We start from the raw sequence: 26,445 nt of genomic DNA, 5'->3' as shown, positions 1-26,445 counted from the left end.
ATATAAAATAAATATCCTGAGACATTAGATGCCGTATATCCCCAGTACATCATTAGAATTCAACAAAAATATATCCAGCTTATCAGTTTCGAGTAGGTTCTAAACATCAGTATATTAGTAAAACTGCATAGATAAGTAAAATATGATTAAGTGATGTGAAACTACTGGATTCAAATTAAGGAACTAGCTTTGCAATAGCATAAATGCTTTAAAAAATAACTCAAATTACATCTCAGAAAACTGCTGTTGTCTAATATTAGGCAAAACAATACGAGGACCCTGATAAACAGAAACATATCATGAACAGTGAAAACATTCACAATTTCTTTAGAACGTTCCCATGTAGAATATAAGTTTTTAAAATACTTTACATTCATGGCATTTTACCCATTTGAATTTAACAGAGGGAAATGTAACCATCTCTTCTGATTTGACAATGCACCTCATCATTAGTAACGTAACACATAGCCCTAATTCTTTCTAACTCTTCTCTTTTTACAAGGTGAAAAAGCAAATGGTTGTGATATTCCAGAGGTCCTCTGGGAGATACCAGACTTTGTGCTTGACATAACTTTGGACTGGTTTGCTGAGGACCACTAGGCCCCTGCTCTGAGTTTCTCCATTTAACTACTTGTTTGCCCATCTCAGGCACAGACCCTGCTCATGTGCTCAACCACAAACCAACATTTCCTGTCTCATCTTTCCTGTTATTACGGTATTCGGTGATGTCTGTTAGGTTTTAAGAACTCCCTCCCACCATCAGCTGTGGGCATGCCCCACCCTAACTTTCTATCACTACCTATTCCAGGAGTCCCTGCATTTAAAAGCTGTGCTTACTCCTCCCTTCCCCGAGACATTTTTCAATTTGGCTTTGAGCATCTTGCTGTTCTAACACTTCCCTCCTCCTATTGCAATATGCCTTTTTAAAAGTTTGTCCGTATTCATGTCCAGAGTGCATTTTTTTTCTTTAGCAGTAATGATGTCATGACCCGGATAAAATGCCCACTGCCCCAGGGCTCTGCTTTCTTCACCCGACACCATCTCCAGGAGTTTCTGTGCCTTTTTCTGGCTGGGGAACCTGGGATCCGCAGTGGTAAGTCCTGACTCCTCACAGAGTCCCACACGTGTGTCTGTTGCAGCATGGTAAAGACCTGGTTTTGTTTTTCTCTCATTGTTGTCTTTTCTTTCTGTTTTCTCTTTTCCTAGTGCCTTTTTTGTGTGTGATGAAAGCCCCTGACTCTCTCCGAGGGGTCACACCTTGGTTTGAAGTCCCAAGATCTCTGCCACCAGCAGGACTGTCCATCTAACTGCTGCCCTCTAGGCTCCTCATCTAGACAGTATGCTTTCTGTCATTCCAGTACTAACTTCACCCAATTTCTTCAAAAATGGCAAAATTTTTATGCATACAACTTAAACTTCAATGCCCTCTTTGGGGAAATGTAAGCTGTTCCCAAACTGTCCTATTTCATAAAGGGCTCTTGCCCTTAAGATCTCATCAAAGCAATGGACGCTTTTTTGTTAATGATACCCACTTGGAGAAAACAGACAGAAAAGATGCCTCTCCTACACAAGCTTTTTAGAGACCTCCCTTAAAGATCATCTTCCTTTCCCAACGACTTCTGAGACCTGTCTCTTCTCATCAGCTACCCCCCAGTACTTCCTTTCCCCTTTTTACCATCTTTCATCTTCCCTTCAGCTCCCTTGAATCCCTCAACACCTTCACCTCCTCCCCGCTTTCCACTCTGCCAAACCTTTCAACTCCCACTCTGGCCCCTCAATTCCTTCTAGCCTCTTTGAAGGCTCTAGGGGAGCGTAGGGGTACCAAGAGCAACACCCTGAGGCAGAAAACACTAAATTAGAAGAAGGCTGGAAATTTAATCCACTCAGGTGGGCTTTGGAGCCACCAGATGGCCATTTGATCTCTTTTCTGTCCCGACCCTGAAATTTAGTCCCCAGCCTCAATAAAATCACATATTAGGCCCAAGGACATCTCACAAGTCTCCTACACAAATATTGGTGAAGAGGCTCGAGTGCTTATATATGCCAAAATATATAATCCTTAAAAAAATATAAAGAAGGGTGAGCAACAATGAGAGTCAGCTCTTTTGTATAAACCAGGTGAGTTTTGTATTTCTGAGATTATGCCTAAGTCATAGCTAAAATTAAACATTAAAGATGTAAGCCCTCTATTTGCGTCTGTATGCACGCTCGCGCACACACACACAAGGGGCCAGAAAAAGTATTTTAAGAAAGGGAAAAAAACATATTAAAATTATAATATTCAGTATGTACTGATAATCTTTGTTAATGTGTGTATTATATCTTGTATCTCTTGCAAGAGGCAACTGTGACTTGAGACTTACAATTTAATACAGGTTTTACCTTTCTTAAAATGTATGTACATTTTTGGCACCTTTTGTGTGTGTGTTATGTATACTCACACACACACACATTAGGCTCCTATAATATTTTCCCAGCTCCAGATGATATCACCACATTCAATTACGACATTCCTTAAAGGTGCTCCTTTGAATTGGCTTAGAAACAAACAAGAGCCTATATACATTAAACACCCTTGAGTTTTCCAGAAATTAAGGATATCAAATTTCTAATATGATCAATGTGAAAACGTTTTCTTATGAAAACTTACCAAATTGTTTTAACAATTCAAGCTCACATCATTTAGATAAATTTTTGCCCAATGAGAATAGTTTGCTATTTTTGATTTAATAAATATAGCCAAGTCTCCTGAATTGTCCATGTTGCAAGAATATATTTTTGTTCTACCATCCTCCTGCCTCAGCCCCTCAAGTAGCTGGGACTACAGACACCCACCACCACACTCAAGTAGTTTTTCTACTTTTAGCAGAGATGGGGTCTCACTCTCACTCAGTGTGACTCAAACCCCTGAGCTCAAGTTATCCTCCCACCTTAGCCTCTCAGAATTATAAGTGCAACTCACCACACCTGGCTTTTTCTACCTAAATTTATACAGCTATCTTGAATTTCTTTGCTTCATAATCTAGATATAGTCTTGGCTTATTCTAAACATATGTCTGATATATTCATGGTATATTATGTCTTATGATATAATTTTTCTTTGTAAAAATTATGTCCGTTTTCATAAATTTAATGCAGTAGCCATTCTTCTTTGAAAATTGAATGAATCTGTGTGTTTATATATATTTATCCTGTCTAAAACTTTTTTTATTTTTTGAGATAGTCTCACTCTGTTCCCAGGATCACCCTTCCAAAATTTGGGAACTTCTATTGAGTATTCTTATTTTCAAGGAAATATACTTATTTGCATAGATTCAATAAGATTCTGTCCTCCTTATTAATAGGACATAATTGGAAGCATTGGTAATACAACCAAGGCTTTGAGTAGAATGGCGTATTTGAGAATGACACTTCTTTAATCAGATTACGACCAGACACTTTTAAGGAAATAAGGTTGGTCTCATGATATCAATGCTCACAGAGCTCCTCTGGTGAAAACTGGCCTGATCCCTGGCTTTACCGGGTTCCCGGCTTTCTAGGTGAGCAAGGAAGGTCACTTGCCAGCAGGCTCAGGAATCTTATGGTATTCGGGAGACCTCAAGAAGAGAGGAATGCCTGCCAAATCAGTAGGTACTGTGGGGAAATCTGATGGTGAGTTCTTGGCTTGGCATCTTATGCCCAAGAGGCTTTGAAAGGTCCAAGTTGAGATTCTCTATGAAAACTTCCAGCAAAGCGAATGTGAGAAGATCTATGTGTCAATTGCCATTCTTGCTGCAACTGTGTGACTAACCGGGCCAGATCTCATGAGACCAACCTTATTGTGTGATCCAGAGTCATCTTTCTTTGAGATTGCCTTTGATTAAAAGTGGGAAGCAGGGAGAGACTGTAGAAAGAACTTTGTGTTTCAGTGGAAAACTGTAGCACACACTTCTGGATTATCAGATGTTTAACCTTATCATTTATATTTGAGCTATTTGCTGCTTCTTTTTAAATTATAAGTAGCTCATAGACATGAAAACTGTCTTATCAGGCAGAGATTTAGTTGACCTCCTCTCCCACTGTGGAAAAACCAGTTTCAATAACTACTTATAAATTGGACTTGGACTTACATAATGTCAACTTTTATCTCGCACAAAAGGTCAATTTTCAAATCTTCTAATTTCTTTCCATATCTGACTATAACCCATAAATTAACCTTCCATTTTTTTCTCTCCTCCCCTTTACTCATAGTCACTGAGAACTAAAGCTGCCTTACAACACAGGTCCTTCCTGAGATCCAGGTTGCCTTATGGCTGGTCCTCAGGATCCGAAGAATCACTGCAAGCTCAAGCCTGATGACTTGTTACAAATCTGGAAAGATTAACCATAACAACATCATGGGCTTTAATTTTCTCTTGACAGGACACTCTCTGGACCATTACAAAAGTCTGGTGAAATGCAGGGGTCACACATGTTCTCACAGGGTAGATAAACCAGACACTGGCAAGATTATAAAGAGTGTCAAATAGCTCACAGAGCAGTGCCACATAATCAAAGAATAGATGGCTGAAGATTCAACTTCTGTCTTTTATAATGTATTATTTTATATTAATATTTCTCTCTTTTTTTATTTTAGGCATCCCACTTTTCAAGTGCCTGGTCTGAAGGACACTAAAACAACTAATCTTTCCTAACAGGCCTAACAAGTAGCTCAACTGGTCCTCCAGGGAGAGCAGAATTGAGCGAAATCTGACACCAAGGTCTATTTTACTCATTCATTTCCCACCTGAGTTGCTCCTTATCCCTGTGTTGTTCAAGGACGTTCTTTCTAGGCCTGTCTTAAACAAGAGCTGAGACTCACAAGAGTGATCCAGCTTTGTCCTTGGAGCAACTTTTGGCTAGTTTGCCAAAACCACTAGGCTTTCAACTTTATATGAACCTTTCCTGCAGGTGAAACTGTTTGTTCTATCTTAGACCCAGAATCCCACCCCACGTGCCTAACCACAAACTATCCTTCCTGCCTCAACTTTCTCATTGGGACAATATTGGACATAGTCCACCAAGTCTCAGCACAATCCTTCCTCTGACACACACCAGCTTTTGAAATTTCACATCCCTGCGCCTTTCTTGGGATCCCTATGTATAAAAATTGTGTTTGCTCAGACTTTGAGCATTTTCAAAAGGCAGTAGTCTTCCTTAGTCATGTTGTTCTCACTCACCTGGAGACTTGTACATTTTTCCCCTTAGCAATGCAAAAGATATAATTTAAAAATTGATTTAGGAAAGGTAAAATATTGAAAGTTGTCCAGAAGTTTGAATATGTAATTAAATAGGATAATGGTTACTAAGAAATAATGCTTGGTTATATATTTCATCAAATTGATATTAAAAGATTTTCAAATTAGACATAGGAAGTAATATGATAATAAACAACTTTAGCTCTTTTAAACTCTTAAAAAAAAATCTGTGACATGATAAAGTCAATGCAAAGCACCTAAGATTATTCTGGTGAGACCCTGCCTGTCTTCCAGGTATGCTATTCATAAGGTAAAGACAAAACTTTTGTAAGCTTTTATTAAGAAAGGACCATTAATTGGTTATTTTAGTAGAGAAAAAGTAATTGTTATTTTAGTAGATAAAAAGCAAAATTCTAGTTTTGTATCTGTATAACATTTGACACTGAAGCTCTTATTAAAATTCTTATCAACAAATCCATTAAACTTTAGCCAGCTTTGATAGCAAGAAATAAAATGTCCTTTCCATGAACTCCCTACATTTTACTGTATCCAGTCAGGATTTTGAAGGGTTATTCCTTATATTTTCCTCTTTCTCCTGCTGGAATAATCATTCATTTTACTTTGAAACAAAATTACTCTTATTTTCCTTAACTAAACAGATCCTGCATACCTTGCATACAGAGTGTTCCTTTCTGCCACTGTTACTTATTACAGTCTCATTCTCATATAACTTCTTTGTTTGAGACACAGTCTCACTTTGTTGCCCCTGGTAGACTGCTGTGGCATCATAGCTCACAGCAACCTCAGACTATTGGGCTCAAGCAATTCTCTTGCTTCAGCCTCCCAAGGAGCTGGGACTATAGGCACCTGGCACAAGGCCTGACTATTTTTAGAGACTGGGTCTTGCTCTTGCTCAGGCTGGTCTTGAAACTGTGAGCTGAGGCTGTTTACCTGTCTTGACCTCCCAGAGTGCTAGGATTACAGGTGTGAGCCACCACTAATTATAACTTTTAACTACAGTACCTTCTAATGCATATAGAAACCTTGGAGGTAGTGTACAAGAAAAAATAATCACTGGAGACTTGTTAAAACAGAAAGCTACATCTTATTCAACCTACTGCAGTAGGAGAGAGACACTTCTGTATGGAACTGAGCTCAACTTTCAATGCACCAAAGATATCTGGGGATTCATAGCCAAGGAGCAGAGTGAGGTGGTCAGTGGATAGAAAATCACTAAGAGGAGCTTGAATAGATATCAAAGGGAGAGAGACTCACGCTAAACTGACTTTGAGATGATTCTTGCTAAAGGCAGGCCCAAAACTTAGATGTTAAAAATAAGGGACAAGGAATTTGATCAAGTATCAATAGCGGTCTAATATCAAGGGTGAGGGGTTCTGAATAAACTAGCTTAGCAGGAATCTTTGCTAAAACAGGGCTGGGCAGGTCAAGAAGTCTAGTCAAGAAGAGAATTCCAACAATCCTGACTACAGTTTTGTCTAGAAGGGAGTCTTTGTCAGTGGATAATTTTTTTTTGAGACAGAGTCTCACTATGTCACCCTTGGTAGAGTGCTGAGGTATCACAGCTCACAGCAACCTCTAACTCTTGGGCTTAAGCGATTCTCTTGCCTCAGCCTCCCAAGTACCTGGGATTACAGGTACCTGCCACAGTGTCCAGCTATTTTTTGTTGTTGTTGTAGTTGTCATTGTTGTTTGGCAGGCCTGGGCTGGGTTCAAACCCACCAGCTCCGGTGTATATGGCTGGCGCCCTAGCTGCTGAGCTACAGGCATTAAGTTGAGCCTCAGTGGATAATTTTAAACTACCTTTTTAAAGATATCTAATAAATGGGTATCTAATAAATGTCCATTTATTAATTAATTTTTGTATCAGTGCCAGGTTTCAAGTTACCAAAATATCTTGGAAAGGATCTTCAACCTGACATACTATAAAATTTTACCAAACAATTACTTTTAAAATAAAATTTTTCAAAATAATTATTCAATTTGATTAAATAGAAATTTATATTTTTATAATTCTATACATAGAGCAACTAAAATGGTAGCTTATTTAACTAGGTAACCTGTACAAATTTAGAAAGAACATGCCCAATAGGTAAAAATGTATGTTTGTATAATACCTTATACTAGTAACTCCTAAGACATAGCTGCTTTTACTAAACTGATAATTAGCTAGTCCATTTGCCAAAATTCGCCTGAATTATGTGAATTTGAATTCTTAGAACATTTGAGTTAATGTCTATAAGAATATATTTTTAGCATATTGAAATTAGAAGTTCATATTCCCCTTCTGGTTTTAATTGTGGTAAATTTCGGTAACAATTTTGATGGAACTAGAGACCGTTATCCTAAGGGAAGTATTTAAAGAATGGAAAAACAAGCACCACATGTACTTTGTAAACTGGAACTAATCCATAAGCACATATGCACAGAGGGAAGTAAACCTCTGTGGAAATCAAGCAGCGGTAAGTGGGGAGGTGGGAAAGGGCGAAAACCTACCTAAAAAGCACAATGAACACTATTCAGATGATGGGCACACTTATAACCCTGATCCAAGCATGACAAAATTAATACATGTAAACAAAAACATTTGGGCCCCATGATATTTGGAAATAAAAAAAGAAATAAAATGAAATTAGAAGTCTAATTTTCTTAATTTCTGGAAATGTTAGAATATTCATTTATATAAGACCTTATTTACCTCTAAGTAAATCAGAATAGATCTCCTTTAAAAAAAATTATAGTCTAGGCAGGTTCCTTCCCAGGGGGAACAATAGCTACAACTTAAGACTTTGCCTTATAAATGCAAGCAATGTGACCTAATTGTATATACTCTCATATTAATCAGAAATAAAAATAATAATAATCTAATTTAGTAATACCACCTGGAGGCAGGAAAATATTATACACCCATCAACACACAAACCTACATACAGGCATATAGAACTCACATCCCTACACCAAATGTAAATACAAAAATATAAAATTCACTTGTTTATATTTTTTAAAAAATCTTTCATCTTCCCATGCATATAAATTCTTAATCGATTTGAGTTAAAATAGAGAAAAATAAACAAAAATTAAAAAGTAACAAACTTAATTATTTGTTTTCCTTTACCCAACAAAGATGTGAATCATCATGAAAGTTTCAGATACACACAAATGCAGAAATGCAAAATCTGCAGTAACAGATGAAGCCCCCTCAGGAACACTCATGATTTGAAACTTGCATGAGTGAATTAGAAAGGATGCTGTCAACTGTGTTTCTTTGGAAGTGAAATAATGGACCATAACACAGTTTGTCTCAAAACTTTCATAGTGACCCATGTATCTGTAAAGTAATTAATTTACAAAGATTACCAAAAGACCGTAACAAAATAAAACAAAATCCAGCACCAGAAGTCAACTGCATACTCAAAAAAAAAAAAAAAAAAGTAAGAATCAAATTCTTACCATGCTACCAACAGACAGGAGTCTGGAACATAGGATCAGGAATAGACCTCACTGCTTCATCCCTGGGTTACCAGTCAGAAATAGAGCACAAAGAGCCCTAACTGCTCTTATTACCTGGGTGGAAAAGGTGGGCATCTGAAGGCAGCATCCCATCCTGAGTCATAGCACCAAACTGCCAAAGAAAAATCAGATAGGTTAAAAGATTGATATTATTCAGGCTATTGCAGTAGGGGGACCAGTCCTGATCTGAAGATGATCAGAATGGCAGAGGCAGCTTAGGCAGTCTGGGCTTTTATAGGGAAACAAAAGGTTGCAAATGATGTGGTTTAGTGGGTGGTTACTTTCAAGAAGCAGAAGTCACAGTTTTTTACCTAATTTGGAAATGTTCAAAAGAGCAAAGAGTTCTGATCTCAGCTAGTCAACTATAAGACAAAGGCGGGGCAAGAGACCCCGCCCTAAGCCCAGGAACTGGAGGTGGCTAGCAGCTGTGTGTGACGTAACCACACTGTACCCAGGGCTACCAAGAAAACCAAAAAGAAACAGGATGTTGCTGAGGTGAGAGTCGCCCTAAGCCCAGGAAGTGGAGGTTGCTAGGAGCTAAGTGTGACCGCACTCTACCCAGGGCTACAAAAAAAAAAAAAAAAAAAGAATAGGCGGGGCCTGTGGCTCAAGGAGTAGGGCACCGGTCCCATATGCTGGAGGTGGCGGGTTCAAACCCAGCCCCGGCCAAAAAAAAAACACACACACACAAAAAAAAGAACAGAATGTTGAAGTGTCAGATGTTTTTGCTTTGCCAGCAGATTCAGACTAAAGGGTGGAGTTTATGTTTGGCTTTGTCACACTGCAACAAAGATCTTGCAGAGGTAACAACAAATGGAAAGGCCAGAGATGGAGAGCAGCCCTCTAGCACCCCCTGAAGCCAGGCAGAGGCATTTCTCCTTCCTCAGCTTAGCCTGCTCATTTGTGTGTGATGCATTCTTTTTCATGCCTGCCCTACCTTCCAGCCTTACCTTTTTTTCTTTTTTTGAATAAAGTTTCTTTATTGTGCTGATGAATCACCTGGGAAGCCTCTTAAAATGCATATTCTGATTTAGTTCTTCTGGGGTGGAACCTGTCCATCTATCTTTCCTTCTCTCTCTCTATTTCTTTCGCAGATTCATTGAGCGTACAAAGAACCAGGTTACATTGATTGCATTTGTTAGTAAAGTCCCTCTTATAATTATGTCCTACCCTCAAAAGATGTTACCTTTTAACATACAGCCCACCTTCCCTTTTTAATACAATCTTCCACACCTCTCTTTTTGTACTGATACTGGCCCAATCAGCATGTCACCTCATCCTTCCAAGGCCACTTCACTGTTGTCCTAAATGGTTGCCATCCTTCCACTCTTTTTTTTCACAATTCAGTTTCCACAGAGAAGCCAGAGTAAACTAAAGTGCAATTCAGATTTTTTTTACCAATCTATTCAATTTTTTTTTTTTAATCTCTCTCTAATGTATTTCAAAGAAAATCTATTCCACATAGCACCACATTCAAACCCTTCCCCTTCTGGCTAACTTCCTTTCCTTGACAGCCCTTCACCAGATCTAAATTCTAGCTCTGCTGAGTCTCCAGCAGCTTCCTTGTGCCCCACTCGTCTCCACATCTAGGTCTTTTCCTGTGCCGTTTTCTTCTGCCTCTAGTGCCTTCACTCCCTGGATAAGTCCTAATGTATGTACACGTGAGGTTTAGAGGACATCCACCCTGGCCCCACATCTCTTTTCAGCCTTCCTTGCTTCCCCCAAGGTTGTGTTTTGGCTGAAACTCCTCTGGTCTAGATCATAGCACTTACCACACCATTTAGCAACTTCCGCCTTCTTTTCCAGTCTCCACAACCAGACAAGGAACTAACTCCCTGCAAGTCAGACCATGTGTTTATCAAAGCTTTTTCATGGAAAGAAGAGACATGGGGTTCCAGTAGTGATTAGGCATTTGTTATGAGAAGGCAGCACCAGGTGCCTTAAGAAGCCCTTGTGCAATTAATAAGCAGGTGAACTTAACCACGTGTCTTTAAAAATTTACAATATGGCAGGATGGCAGAATCCATTTCACAATCCTGTTGTAGAAACAAGGCAAACGAGCATAAAACAATTAGAAAAATATGAAGTCTCTATGACATAGAATATGAACTAGAGTGTTTTATCTTAAACAAATGCATCACATCTTATGAAGACCAACCAGTATTAGAGACCTGCTAACTGGTTGAATTGGGAATCTCCATATTCACTTACTCCACTACTCCAGGATTGTCTTTCTTTACTTAAAACCAGAAGGGAATTCCTCCTTAGCACTTGGTTCATAGGATGGCTTCTGAGCAAGCTGCATACTGAAATCAATGTCATTCCTAGGTATAACCAAGGCTTGATAAATACTTGCTAAATCAGTGACTTGCAGAATAGCTTTTCCGCCACTTATGGAATGATTATGATTTCCTTAATCTGGGTCTTGATTTTCTTTTTCTGATCATATTCTGCTTTCAATGCCATTTGTGATTATTCCAACCCTAGGCACATTTTCTTCTTTTCAGATTGAGAAGATGGCACCAATGTTTACATTTTATTGTTTTCATTTCTAAGGTAAAGTTCAAGTTGTAGCAGATCCCTCATCCAGGGTGTGCTGAACACCCTCACATTGTGCACACTAAGTGGGATTCTGCCAATTGTTTTTCCCTCTCCACTATCCCTCCTTTCCCTTCCCCCTCGCTAGACTATACTTGCATTTTTCTTTCGTGTGGATTTGTAGTTATTTATGTATCAGTTTATATTAGTATTGTGTACACTGGATACTAGTTTTTCTATTCTTATGATACTTTATGGAGCAGAATGTGTTTCAACTCCATCGAGGTAAACACAAAACGTGTAAAGTCTCCATCTTCTCTTATGGGTGAATAGTATTCCATGGTATACACATACCACAGTTTGTTATTCCAGTCATGGGTTAATGGGCACTTGGGTTGCTTCCAAGTCTTGGCAATTGTGAATTGAGGTCGCCAGGAGAAGACGAAAGGTCTGAGGTGGAAATGACATGGTTTAATTTAGGTTCCCCCAGAAGACCCTGACAGAAGGATTATTGCAAGTAGATTTGGAGTGGGATCCCAGGACACATCAGCAGGGGGTGGAGAATGGAAAAAAGCAAGACAAAAATGCAAAGGAGAATGTTGTTATAGGAAACTGGCTCCTGGATCATAAAAAATGGTGTAGAACATTCCTAAGAAATGACTCCCCTTGAGTAGTGAGAAATCTGGAATATTTAAAATATGATAACTCCCATTAACTATTATTGGAAGCTGCTCTAAGAATATTAATTCTCTAATCTTTTCAGCCTGCCTGGCATAGGGTCAAGCATGTCTCCCTGCCAGAGAGAGCCTTAGACAGAAAGCTGTGGCTTCAAGTAGCAAAAAAGCTGTTCCTTGGACCCCTGAGAGGGAAGGGGACATAGCTTTACATAGAAAGCTATGGGATCAAGTGGCAAAAAGCAGTTCCTTGGACCCCTGAGAGCGAAGGGTTCAAGTAGCAAAAAGCAGTTCCTTGGACCCCTGAGAGGGAAGAGGACATAGATTTACATAGAAAGCTGTGGGTTCAAGTAGCAAAAGCTGTTCCTTGCACCCCTGAGAGGGAAGGGGACATAGCTTTAGATAGAAACCTGTGGGTTCAAGTAGCAAAAAGCAGTTTCTTGGACCCCTGAGAGGAAAGGGGACATAGCTTTAGATAGAAAGCTGTGGGTTCAAGTAGCAAAAAGCTATTCCTTGGACCCCTGAGAGTGAAGGGTTCAAGTAGCAAAAAGTAGTTCCTTGGACCCCTGAGAGTGAAGGGGACATAGCTTTAGATAGAAAGCTGTGGGTTCAAGTAGCAAAAAGCAGTTTCTTGGACCCCTGAGAGGAAAGGGGACATAGCTTTAGATAGAAAGCTGTGGGTTCAAGTAGCAAAAAGCTGTTCCTTGGACCCCTGAGAGTGAAGGGTTCAAGTAGCAAAAAGTAGTTCCTTGGACCCCTGAGAGTGAAGGGGACATAGCTTTAGATAGAAAGCTGTGGGTTCAAGTAGCAAAAAGCAGTTCCTTGGACCCCTGAGAATGAAGGGGACATGAAGCCTTTTAAAGCTGGGGAAATTGTCTTTAACCTGCACTTTGGGAAGACAAGCTCTAAATTGCAAGATACATTCTTGCAACACAAACACCATCATATTTCAGTTGGATCTGGGCAGTTTCATTTATAATAACCTGTCTCAGCTGATAGGCAGGCAAGGAAGAATTATGAATTTCCATAGCCTCATTAGATTTCTGAAAAACACCATCCGATAACTAGATATCCAAATTCTTGTCCAGAACTTTCATTCACTCCTCTCCTACATAAATGAGACTAATTACCTCAAGCAAATTAAACAGGCTTATTCTCTCCTTTTGACCTTCATTCCACTCATCTTCAGTGCCGTTTTCTTGTGAATTCAGAGGAAGACCTGAAGCAGGAACACCAGGGCACGTAATATATTGAAGGAAGTGCTCCTACAAGAAACAGGGAGTAGGGAAGGAGAGGGGAGAGGCCCAGCAAGAGCGTGACTTCTCAGGAAACCCAAACTGCAGCCTGTCCTGCAGAGGCCTCGGAGTGCGACCTACACCGGAAGGGGGCCATGACCTATTAAGACAAAGGAGCTGAGCCGCTGTGTTCCCATAATCAATCAGACATTGGAAACGGGCTGTTCTGAGATACCCCGGGTGGCGGGGGCTCATTAGGTTTTCTCTCTCTATCAGAGACTTCTTCCATTTTCTGGATGACCACCATTTCTGGGGGGGAAATTTATAAGAGGAAAAGTTAGTGACATAAGTTAATCTCCTGCTATATCATTTAGTCCTGAGGCTTATCATCATCTCCCTTCTCTGTCATCCTTTTAGATTCCCCCTTAACCTCTGGCTAGGGCTCCTATAAGTGCAGGTGACTTACCTGGAGGGGCTACCCAAACCTTCACCCTGAGGAGGCCGGGCCCCACTCACCGTATGTGATCACACCATACCTTGGTGATACTGAAAAGATACCACAGTGGGTTTCCTAGCGCTGAAGCTGTTCCTGCCCACTCTGCATGGCGTAGCAGCAATTCCCTCTCACGAGGCCATCAACTCACCTCTTCCACACATCTCTCAGTGCTGTAGAGCCACTGGGTTTCAGCCCAAGATCTGACCTCTTCCATGACCCTTCCCTGATCCTTGCAGACCTCAGTGCTTCAGTCTTCCCAGGACTCGAAGAACTTACTGCTTATGCCTCTCATCTGGCCCGAGTCAGATGCTGCGTTGTGATTCCTCACTACCAGGTTTTTACCAAGCTTGGACAATGTGATTTAGATGACTTATGAGGGTGTGGCTTGTTTCTCCAATGGGAACATGGACACATCTCTGTCCTACACTTACTGGCCTCCTCCAGCACCTGGCACAGCTCTCTGTGCGTCACTAGGGCCCAGTGAACTCAGCTTGAATCAGCCACTGACCAGCTTCCAGAATAGCATCTCTGTACCTTAGGACTAGATCATAATTTTCTCATCATAAGTCTTATGTCCCAGAATCCCCTGACTTATTTGGCTTTTGGTGACACTCATTGTCATTCAGGTCACAATCATCTTTTAAACATCAACAAAAAAGATAGCTTTAAGAGGTTTAATCATTTCACATATAAAAACCAGCCCAAACCCTTAAAAGCATATATTTTTAGATACTTTTATTGCAAATTACTTCTAAGTGAAGGCCATAATTTTCTCCCATACAGAGACATTTTTCCTTTTTTGGCAATTACTCAGACTTTGAAGTTGATAAACCTACTTTGTTTAAGGATACTGGCTGTTTGTGGAGAGGGCATAGAAACATTTCCAATCATCACATAAAAAAGCAATTCAGCTTATGTTGAACACCTTTTCTGGTGTATTATACAGACTATGTCCCCCAGAGAATTCTTCTCTACTCTGAAGCTCATATGTTAGAGTATTTTAAAGTGCGTTATCACCTGTTGTGGGAGCTTAAAGAGAAAGGAAGAGAGCTCAAGGCACTTCATCTTTAAGTAACTACTTATTCTGAGAAGACTTTGCCTTGTAATTGTAGAATTTATCTCTCCGTATTTACTATTTTTAATTGTTTCTGTCTTGTATTCTCTTTTTAGAAGCAAAAATTATATACAAAAGTAGTCTTGATGGTGTGACTCTAGATATGTAAGCTACTCCTCATAAGCAGTTCTGAGACGAAATAAAATATATGTGTTACTATTAATAAAGGTTAAGACATATTGCATCCGGGCGGCGCCTGTGGCTCAGTGAGTAGGGCGCCGGCCCCATATGCCGAGGGTGGTGGGTTCAAGCCCAGCCCCGGCCAAACTGCAACAAAAAAATAGCCGGGCATTGTGGCGGGCGCCTGTAGTCCCAGCTACTCGGGAGGCTGAGGCAGGAGAATCGCCTAAGCCCAGGAGTTGGAGGTTGCTGTGAGCTGTGTGAGGCCACGGCACTCTACCCAGGGCCATTAAGTGAGACTCTGTCTCTACAAAAAAAAAAAAAAAGAGAGATATTGCATGCTGGCTGTGAGTCAGGCACTCTGAAAGCACTTTACATACATCATCTCATTTAATATAGCCATTTCCAGAGGTGGTTACTATTATTATCTCTGTTTTATAGATACAAAAATTAAGACTAAGAGAAGCTGAACCACCTTCCAAAGGTTATGTGGAGAAGCTGATGTAACAGTGCTCAGAAGGAAGAGCCCTGATTCTCTCCTCAGAGACGGCCAACTAACCCGTATTCTCAGCCTGGGTCTTATCAGCAAGCAAGCAGAGGTAAATCGCCAACTCTTTGTCTCAGTTCCCGCATTTATTAAATAGCTGCTCTCACGCCCACGCTGCCACCCACCCATCCTTTGTTCATCTTAGGGCATTTTACTGTTTTATTATCTTATATTTGGCTTATAAGGATTACTAGTATTCTCAAAGAACAGCAAATATGTCACATTCATCTTTCTATTCATAGTCCGTAGGGCACAATTTTAAATGCTTTAAGTGTATTAAATCATTTACTCTTCACACTACCATGAGAAAAGTACTCCTTCTATCCCCACTTATTTCAGATGTAAGGGGGGTTACTTGACCCCAATCACAATCGCATTAATGGTGTCCCATGTATTTAAACCTAGGTGTCTGGCTCGAGGGTTCATGCTTTTAATTATTATGCTGTATAAGGAGGTAATTTAATTTTCTTCTTAAATCCAGGTCTAATTTCAGAATGGATATATATTTATCTCTCTTGCTTTTATTCCGTGATCTGTACATATTTTATGTCATTGGGAATATAACTTTCATTGCACACTACTTTTAAAATCCCTTGTATTAATTCTTATATGTATATTCATAGTAGTTGACCATTGGTTTTCTTAGGAGTAATATTGAAAGACAAAGTCTTCCTTCAACTTTCAAGCTTCATAAGTTTAAATATGAAGGATAGAAAAACATGGTACTTTGCCATAAGGATTATTTTAAGCTGAAACAATTTTGAAGTAGATGAGGGAAAAAAAGCTATTTGCCCTCTGCCTGTTTGCCTAAAAGCAAGACATAAACTTACAAAGGTGCCCCTCCTCTTTCTACCAGGGAGGATAATAGATAATCAGCAGAGACAACTTTAGACCCTTGTCAGCCTCACATGGTCCTGGAGGAATCTTTCTAATAACCTTCACTAACTAGACTTTATCTGCCGTGAGTTTTCCATTTGTTTGCCTTCCCACAATTCCCACTGCTAGAGGCTCAACATGCTTTTCTTTGTCTTGTCACATATCTTTTTTTTTTATTTATTAAATCATAGCTGTGTACATTAATGCAATCATGGGGCACCATACACTGGTTTTATAGACCGTTTGACACATTTTCATCACACTGGTTAACATAGCCTTCCCGACATTTTCTTAGTTATTGTGTTAAGACATTTATATTCTACATTTTCAAAGTTTGACATGGACCCTTGTAAGATGCACCGCAGGTGTAATCCCACCAATTACCCTCCCTCTGCCCATCCTCACCCCTGCCTCCCCTCCCTCTCCCCCTTCCCCATATTCTTAGGTTATAACTGGGTTATAGCTTTCCTATGAAAGCCGTAAATTAGTTTCATAGTAGGGCTGAGTACATTGGATACTTTTTCTTCCATTCTTGAGATACTTTACCAAGAAGAATATGTTCCAGCTCCATCCATGTAAACATGAAAGAGGTAAAGTCTCCATCTTTCTTTAAGGCTGCATAATATTCCATGGTGTACATATACCACAATTTATTAATCCATTCATGGATCTATGGGCACTTGGGCTTTTTCCATGACTTAGCAATTATGAATTGGGCTGCAATAAACATTCTGGTACAAATATCTTTGTTATGATGTGATTTTTGGTCTTCTGGGTATATACCTAGTAGAGGAATTATAGGAATGAATGGCAGGTCTATTTTTAGATCTCTAAGTGTTCTCCAAACATCTTTCCAAAAGGAATGTATTAATTTGCATTCCCACCAGCAGTGTAGAAGTGTGCCCTTTTCTCCATGCCTACATCCCTTTTCTCCCTTTTCTCCACACCTACATCTCTGGTCTTGGGATTTTGTGATATGGGCTAATCTTACTGGAGTTAGATGGGTATCTCAAGGTAGTTTTGATTTGCATTTCTCTGATGATTAAAGATGATGAGCATTTTTTCATCTGACTATAGGCCGTGCACCTGTCTTCTTCAGAGAAGTTTCTTTTCAAGTCCCTTGCCCAGCCTGCGATGGGATCACTTGTTCTTTTCTTGCTTATACGTTTGAGTTCTCTATGGATTCTGGTTATTAAACCTTTGTCAGAGACATAACATGCAAATATCTTCTTTCATTCTGTGGGCAGTCTGCTTGCTTTACTTACTGCGTTCTTGGCTATGCAGAAGCTTTTTAGTGTGATCAGTTCCCAGTAGTGTATTTTTGAAGCTACTTCAATTGACCTGGGGGTACTCCTCATAAAATACTCACCCGATTCCTTCAAGAGTTTTCCCTGCACTTTCTTCTAGTATTTTTATAATATCATGTCTTAAGTTTAAATCTTTAATCCAGTGAGAGTCTATCTTAGTTAATGGTGAAAGGTGTGGGTTCAGTTTCAGTCTTCTACAGGTTGCCAGCCAGTTCACCCAGCACCATTTGTTAAATAGGGAATCTTTTCCCCACTGAATGTTTTTAATTGGCTTGTCAAAGATCAAATGATGGTAAGTAGCTGGATTCATCTCTTGATTCTCTATTCTGTTCCATACATCTATCTCTCTGTTATTGTGCCAGTACCATGCTGTTTTGATCACTATTGATTTATAGTATAGTCTGAGGTCCAGTAGCATGGTTCCTCCTGCTTTGTTTTTATTTCTGAGTAATGTCTTAGCTATTCGAGGTTTTTTCTGATTCCATATAAAACAAAGTATTATTTTTTCAAGATTGTTAAAGTATGACAGTGGAGCTTTAATAGGGATTGCATTAAAATTGTATATTGCTTTGGGTAATATGGACATTTTAACAATGTTGATTCTTCCCAGCTATGAGCATGGTATGTTGTTCCATTTGTTAACATTTTCAGCTATTTCTTTTCTTAGAGTTTCATAGTTCTCTTTATAGAGATCTTTCACGTCCTTTGTTAGATAAACTCCCAAGTATTTCATCTTCTTTGGCACTACAGTGAATGGAATAGAGTCCTTACCTGTTTTTTCAGCTTGACTATTGTTGGTATATATAATGGCTACAGATTTATGAATGTTGATTTTGTAACCTGAGACTCTGCTGTATTCCCTGATCACTTCTAAGGGTTTTGTAGTAGAATCCCTGGTGTTTTCCAGATATACAATCATCCCATCTGCAAAGAGCGAAAGTTTGATCTCTTCTGACCCTGTATGGATACCATTGATCACTTTTTCTTCCCTAATTGTAGTGGCTAAAACTTCCATTACAATGTCAAAGAGCAGTGGAGACAATGGGCAGCCTTGTCTGGTTCCTGATCTGAGCGGAAATTATTCCAATTTAACTCCATTCAATATGATATTGGCTATGGGTTTGCTATAGATGGACAATATCAGTTTAAGAAATGTCCCTTCTCTATCAATTTTCTTAAGTGTTCTGATCATGAAGGGATGCTGGATATTATCAAAAGCTTTTTCTGAATCAATTGAGAGAATCATATGGTCTCTGTTTTTTAATTTGTTTATGTGCTGAATTATATTTATAGATTTATGTATATTGAACCAGCCTTGAGACCCTGGGATAAAACTGACTTGGTCATGATGTATAATTTGTTTGATGTGTTGCTGGATTCTGTTTGCTAGGATCTTGTTGAATATTTTTGCATCTATATTCATTAGTGATATTGGTCTATAATTTTTTTTTCTTGTTGGGTCTTTTCCTGGTTTGGGGATCAGGGTGATGTTTGCTTCATAGAACGTACTGGGTAGGCTTCCATCGTCTTCTATATTTTGGAGCAGTTAGAGTAATATAGGTACTAGTTCCTCTTCAAAGGTTTGGTAGAATTCTGACGTGAAGCCATCTGATCCCAGGCTTTTCTTTTTAGGGAGATTTTGTATGGTTGATGCTATTTCAAAACGTGATATTGTCCTGTTTAACATTTCCACTTGATTCTGGCTAAGTATAGGAAGGTGACATGCTTCCAAGTATTGGTCAATCTCCTTCAGATTTTCATATTTCTAAGAATAAAGTTTCTTGTAATGTTCATTAAGGATTTTTTTTTAATTTCAGAGGATTCTGTTGTTATTTTGTCTTTATCATTTCTGATTGATAAAATTAGAGATTTTACTCTTTTTTGCCTGGCTAGGTTAGCCAAAGTTTTGTCTATTTTATTGACCTTTTTCAAAAAACCAACTTTTTGATTTATTGATCTGTTGTATAATTCTTTTGTTTTCAATTTCATTTAATTCTGCTCTCATTTTGCTTATTTCTTTTCTTCTACTGGGTTTGGGGTTGGAATGTTCTTCCTTTTCCAGTTGCTTGAGATGTCCCATTAAGTTGTTAACTTCCTCTCTTTCCGTTCTCTTGAGGAAGGCTTGCAGTGCTATAAATTTTCCTCTTAGGACTGCCTTTGCGGTATCCCAAAAGTTCTGATAATTCATGTCTACATTGTCATTTTGTTTCAAAAATTTGGCAATTTCCTTCTTAATCTCATCTAAGACCCAGCTATCATTCAGCTTAAGGTTATTTAACTTCCATGTTTTTGTATGAGTATGCAGATTCCTCTTGTTACTGAGTCAACTTTTATTCCATGATAGTCTGAGAAGATGCAAGGAATAATTTCTATTCCTTTAAATTTACTGATGTTAGACTTGTGACCTAAGATGTGATCAATTTTGAAGTATGTTCCGTGGGCTGAAGAGAATTATGTATATTCAGTTTTGTTGGGATGAAATGTTCTGTAGATGTCTGCTAAATCCAAATGTTGGATGGTTAGGTTTAAATCTAAAATCTTTGCTCAGCTTCTTGTTGGAGGATCTATCCAACACTGCCAAGAGAGTGTTGAAATCTCTGACTATTATGGAGCTGGAGGAAATCAAGTTGCTCATGTCTGTTAGAGTTCTCTTATAAATTGAGGTGCATTCTGGTTGGGTACATAAATATTAATAATTGAAATTTTATCATATTGAGTACTAACCTTAACAGATATGAAGTGACCATTCTTATCCTTCCTTACTTTTTTTGGTTTAAAGCCTATTGTATCTGCAAATAGAATTGCAACCCCCATTTTTTCTGATTACCATTTGCCTGAAATATAGATGACCACCCTTTAACCCTGGGTCTATATTTATCTTTTATGGCAAGATGTGATTCTTGTATGCAGCAAATATCTGGCCTGAGTTTTTGTATCCAGTCAGCCAACCTGTGCCTCTTTAGAGGACAGTTTAAGCCATTCACATTAATGAAGAATATTGATAAGTCTGGTAAAATTTTGGGTATTGAGTTTTTCTTTTTTTTTTTTTTCTTTTTTTTTTTTTGTAGAGACAGAGTCTCACTTTGTTGCCCTGGGTAGAGTGCCGTGGCGTCACACGGCTCACAGCAACCTCTAACTCTTGGGCTTACGCGATTCTCTTGCCTCAGCCTCCCAAGCAGCTGGGACTACAGGCGCCTGCCACAACGCCCGGCTATTTTATTTTTTGTTGCAGTTTGGCCGGGGCTGGGTTTGAACCTGCCACCCTTGGCATATGGGACTGGCGCCCTACTCACTGAGCCACAGGCGCCGCCCCCTATGGGATGTCTTATTCGGGTTTAGTCATACTGGGGTTCTGAAACTGTCTGCTATCTGAATTTCAGAATCTCCTGGCATGTCTGGAAAATTCTCTTTCATAATTTCATGAAGAAGGGCCTCTGTGCCTTGTGAAGCCACTTCATCACTTTCCGGGATTCCAATGAGGTGGATATTAGCCTTCTTTGAATTATCCCAGAGCTCTCTGAGAGAATGATCGATTTTTGCTCTCCATTTCTCTTCCTCCTTGAGAGTTTGGGAGCATTCAAATGCTTTGTCTTCGATGTCAGAATTCCTTTCTTCTGCTTGTTCCACTCTGTTACTGAGGGATTCTACTGTATTTTTCATATCTTTGAGGGCTGCAACTTCTTGCTTCGGTGTGTCAAAATCTTTGGTGGTTTTGTCTTTAAATTCATTGAATTCTTGAGACAAATTTTGAATTTCTCCTCGAATTTCTAATTCCAACTTTTGAATTGCTCCTGTAATTTCTAATTTCAAATTTTCCTCCATTCTATTGATCTTGTTTGCAATCCAAATTCTGAATTCTATTTCTGACTTCTTGACCAGCTGTTTATGAATGGGATCTTCAGTTACATCTGCCAAATCTTTTCTTGGGACAGGGGAGTTGATCTATTCTGGTTATTCATGTTACCACTGATTCCACCCTGTGATTATTTTACACCGTTTGACTTTTCCCCTAGAGCTTTGTCAAAGACTCATACAGTGCTACAGCCTGAGAAACTTGGGTCCTGTTTGGTGTGGTGGGGCTAAGTGGCTCTGTCTTGTTTTAACCTGGTCTCTGTCTGACCCTAGTGAAACAGTTACTCTGGCTTGAAGTCTCGGCTATGGAGAAATACCAGCAATTAAGTCACCCTGCCCCCCACAGGCAACAATTGGAAGGAAAATCAAACCTTCCTACAACCCCACACGTAGGGCACCTCTTGGATAGTCCTTGGGCGTTGGCTCAGTTCTAAAGGTCCAAATCAATTGTCTCAGTCAGCACCTGTCTCAGGTGGAAGAGTTTAAAAGGACTCTGGCAACTAGATTGCAGGGGTCTGCTGACAACTCAAATGTGACTTATTCCAGTGCTCTGTGTGGTTAGGACAACCCATCCAGCAAATTGATTAGTCTGGGAAGGTTGATGCACCTCTGTCACACCCCTTTGCACCTCTGTCACACCCAGTCACTGATATCTCCGCAGGGCTGTGACCCAGTTGTCTCCAATGAGCAGATACTCTAGGGGTTTGCACCTGTCTGAATAATAAGGAAATCTATGTCTCCTAAGCCAGGGCCTCTGCTCACTGCCTCTATCCGGCAGGGGGAGGTGTGGCCTGACAATCTTGGGTGCTTGATGGAGGCTGGGGTGTTCACTCAGTTCCAGCCCCGCCCCTGATTGATGTTACTGACAGAACGGAACAACTTTTCAGGAATTTGTTTCTGTCCCTGCTAAATTCCCCTGCCAAAGAGAAACTGTTTGGAGTTCCCAGAACCTGTGCCTCAGGCCCTGTCTGTGCTGCTGTAGTTTGTGGACTGGAGCTTCTATTGAGAGCTGGCTCCAGTCAGCCGCCATCCCCCATTCCCCTTTGTTCTTGTTGAATGTGAAAATTGGGGTTAGGGAAAATAGCCAACCCAAGGATCTAGTAAAACACCAAACACATTGAGACCAAATGAGCAGATAAACAGATAGAAAGGCTACCAGACACACAAGCCCACAGATGCATGAACAATCAGAAACACACAGACATACAGACAACAAAAAAAAACAAGTACAATAAAAATAATGATAATCGTAAAATAATTGAAAAAAAGGTAAGCAGCAAACAAAACAAACAAATAAAAAAAACCTCTAAAAATCTGATGTAATCCCTCTTCAAAACCATAAGAAGGGAAGAAGAGGAAGAGAAAAGGGAAAAAAAAGTAATGTTCATAAAAAAGTTAAGAGAAGAAAGAAAAAATTAAACATAGAAAAAAATTAACAATAGCTCCTCCAAGAAAATGATGAGAAAAAAAAAGAGAGAGAGTGAGAGAGAAAAAAAGGCACCAACTACAAAAATGTCAATCTTGTATATATATATATATAAATATACATCTAAATGTATGATGTAGGGATCAACTTTCACAGGAATATATTGGTAACGCAATATACTTTCTGGACACTAGGTGGTACTGTGTGTTGTTCCCAGGCTTATACCTGATTCACAGTTTACATTGTTACCATGGTAACCACCCTAGCTGGCCAATCGCCATTTTGGAATTTCTATAATTTTTTCTAATTGTTGTCCAACCTTGGCTGCTCTGTTCCAGACAGCACTCCTATCCAACCTCCCAGCTCAGTGCAGGAGTCTACGCTTCACAAATCTTTCCACTCTGCTCCCAAGTTCTCCCACAAACTGGCAACTGCAATCGGCTGTGGGGGAGGGGCTGGCTGCCACTGTCTCCTGCTGCTGCGGCACACGGAGAACTTTTCTTTGGTTTTTGTGGGTCTGAGTCTCACTTTTGAATCTGGACTTTTGAGTCCAGCCACCAGCCAATTTGCCACACAGCCTGAACTGCCAGCCCACACCAATATTCCTCACCAGGAATTGTTCGGGCTATTTAATCACTCCTGTTGTTCTGGGAGAAGGTATCCGCCATTTCCAACAGTTCAAAATGTCTGTTTCCCGGGCGGGATCCCTTCCCTTCAATTTTCCTTTAGGCTGCTTAGCCCCTTATGATTCTGAGGGGGACCCCTTTCTGGTCACCAAACTCGGCTCAGGAATAAATTTCCTCAATTGGGTTTTGCCAGGAATTGCGAACTGCTGTCCTCCATGACAGAGGGGCCGGTTGCTGGCCGCCGGCCAGCACGGCCAAGCAGGCAAAATCTCTACAACAGAGTCCATGGTTTTATATTACCCCTCATATACAGCAATCCACCAATTCACTGCACGTCTCCAGCTATCTGTCCACACCATTAATCCACGCAGGGAAAAGATCCAGACCCCTTTCCCTCTCACCTGATGACGTGAGAGAGGTGGGCTACACATCCATCCCATCCGTCATCATGCTCCAATGACCTCTTGTCACATTTCTAAAAAATTATTGTTCCTTTGCTAAGATCCTACAGAAGCCCAGGTTGTAACCAAACCTTTGAGTTACTCACCCCTGAGTTTATCCCATGTGTATGTGAGATACACACTGATAAATTTCTGTTTGTTTTGCTCTTGTTAATCTGTCTTTTGTTACAGAGCTCCAGCTGAAAACCTTTAATGGCAGAGGGAAAAATACTATTTCCCTCCCCTACAAATTCAAGAATATAATCTTACATTCCAGGAGGAAGTTAACTAACACTAAAGATACAAGAATATAAATAATTTCAAACTTAGCCTCTTAGACTTTGAGAAGACAAGGGTTTGTAAAAATCTGGAATAAAGAAAAACAAACGCAATGAGTATGAGGTCTCAGATGTGCTAATCTTGGTCTCTACAGGACATAGAAATCAGATTTAAGGTGTAGGGACTGAAAAATGTTAACTAAGTCCTTCACATTTAAAATTAGACATTATAAATAATTCAAGAATAAACTAAGTATAATTTTTAAAAATAAATACTGTGATTGTTTTTTTAAGTAAAGGAAGTAATAAATTATCTGAAAAAAAAAAAAATGATTGGCCCGTTAGGCATTGTACTGCTTTGTGAAACCTTGATGTCTAACCATAGAATATTCCCCCCCACAAATTTCTGAAAATCAAAACATTACTCCAAAGATTTATGTCAAGAACTAAAGGAAAGGAAACCTAAATTTTAAACAGATTCACTTTTTTTTTTTTTTTTTGTAGAGACAAAGTCTCACTTTAGTGCCCTCGATAGAGTGCCATGACATCAGAGGACTCACAGCAACCTCCAGCTCTTGGGCTTATGCGATTCTCCTGCCTCACCCTCCCAAACAGCTGGGACTACAGGTGCCTGCCACAGTGCCCGGGTATTTTTGTTGTTGTTGTTGCAGTTTGGCCAGGGCTGGGTTTGAACCCGCCACTCTCAGTATATGGGGCCGGCGCCCTACTCACTGAGCCACAGGTGCCACCCAACAGATGCACTTTTTAACGTGACTCTTATTTACTTAAAAATATGCAGTCAGGAACTATAAAACGAACATTTGCCAGCAAGAGCCAGTGGCTATTCTCCCCAAAGTTCTTAACATATTGGAGTAAGTTGTTACAGGCATAATAAAGTTCACCTACAAACACATTCCTCCCAGCTTTCAGGTAGTTGTTTTGGGTCTATTGGTGAGAGATGCTCTTATAGCCATAGGTTAAACAAATCAATAAAAGAACATAGAATAAGATAGGATGCAAAAATACAGCTTGAAACTAGGGGAACAATATTACACAAGGTAAAGACAGATGAGGAGAAATGACAGGTGACTGACAGGTACACAGCAAGATACAGAGAAAGATTTCAACATGCTGCATTTCAAAGAAGGTTAATCACAATATTCCCTTAGAATATTTAACTTTGGAAAAGTGACAGTACAAAGCTGTCCACAGACCAAAACAGGTCTGCAAATTTCAGTTATCCATCCATGACAAGATGAACTCGGAGTTGAGAGTAAGTCTTTAGAGCAGCTTGACAGATTTCACGTCTTTTGAATCTTTAAGCTTAGAATTGCCTTTTATGCCTTTGAAAAATTTGCTAATAACTAGTGTTTTCATATTTCATTACAAAATCAGTCTATGGTGGATTTAAAATTTTGAAAATAAAACTGTCCCTTTTCCACAAGCAGTTTGATAAGCTTGTCATAAATGGATATTTGGTCTTGGGGCTGCTACAGATGCTTAGCTTCCTTGTGGTTGTACAAATTCACACTTAATTAGGTTATTATTTTATCTTTCTAGTGAGTATGAGTGCTCACTATCATTGTGGGAGGAATCACAGAAGGGAAGAAAGCTGAGAAGAAAGCGAAAAAGAACTTCCTGCTTAGTAGCTACGACTCAGAGCTGTAGGAGACATATAACCTTAGGAATTGTAAAGCCCCTGCCAGGCTGGGACTTTGCACATTGGTACTAATGATCCTGAGATTATTTTACTTGCATCTATGAATGGTTTCTCCAAACTTTTCTGTGGACTTTATTCAGCCATTCATAGGCATCGTAACATAGTTAACTTCTAGATTAAAACCACCTTTTAGACTAAAGGCCAAGGAAAATATAGGGATCCCTTTTAGCCTTTGGGGAACTAGTGATATCTGTGACTTGCACTGGACTTACATTGTTTTGGTGGCATTTTTTATTTGATTCTAGTTTGCTTTCCATGCAGGGCTAAGCTAAGTTGCAATGAGATGTATACATGTTTGCAGAAAGTGCTCAAGAGTGTAAAAAATGTTTATGCTGAAAAGAAAAAAAGTTGTAAACCTCAAGCCTGCTCCACCCATCTATCCTTCCTAGCTTCAAACCACAAAAAGTTCTTTCTCAGACTTGTTTTTTGTGTCACGTTTTCTGAGAAAGGAT

At 39.6% G+C, this 26,445-nt stretch overlaps 1 long non-coding RNA gene across 2 annotated transcripts in view; it reads left to right on the top strand.

Moving 5' to 3' along the window:
* The first annotated feature begins 820 nt into the window (after nucleotides 1-820).
* The window catches only part of LOC128563823 (uncharacterized), a 49,216-nt gene continuing 23,591 nt past the window's right edge, over nucleotides 821-26,445 (top strand). Inside the window, exons 1-3 of one of the 2 annotated variants that reach the window (XR_008373904.1) lie at nucleotides 821-1,093; nucleotides 4,616-4,739; nucleotides 24,778-24,900. This is a non-coding gene — a long non-coding RNA (uncharacterized LOC128563823). Of the gene's footprint in view, nucleotides 1,094-4,615; nucleotides 4,740-15,362; nucleotides 15,521-24,777; nucleotides 24,901-26,445 lie in introns of both variants that reach the window. The other variant, XR_008373902.1, reaches the window with a different exon arrangement.

Source organism: Nycticebus coucang, chromosome 13 (assembly GCF_027406575.1).
Source record: "Nycticebus coucang isolate mNycCou1 chromosome 13, mNycCou1.pri, whole genome shotgun sequence".
Classification (NCBI taxonomy): Eukaryota; Metazoa; Chordata; class Mammalia; order Primates; family Lorisidae; genus Nycticebus; species Nycticebus coucang.
This window is presented reverse-complemented; position numbering and strand designations above follow the sequence as displayed.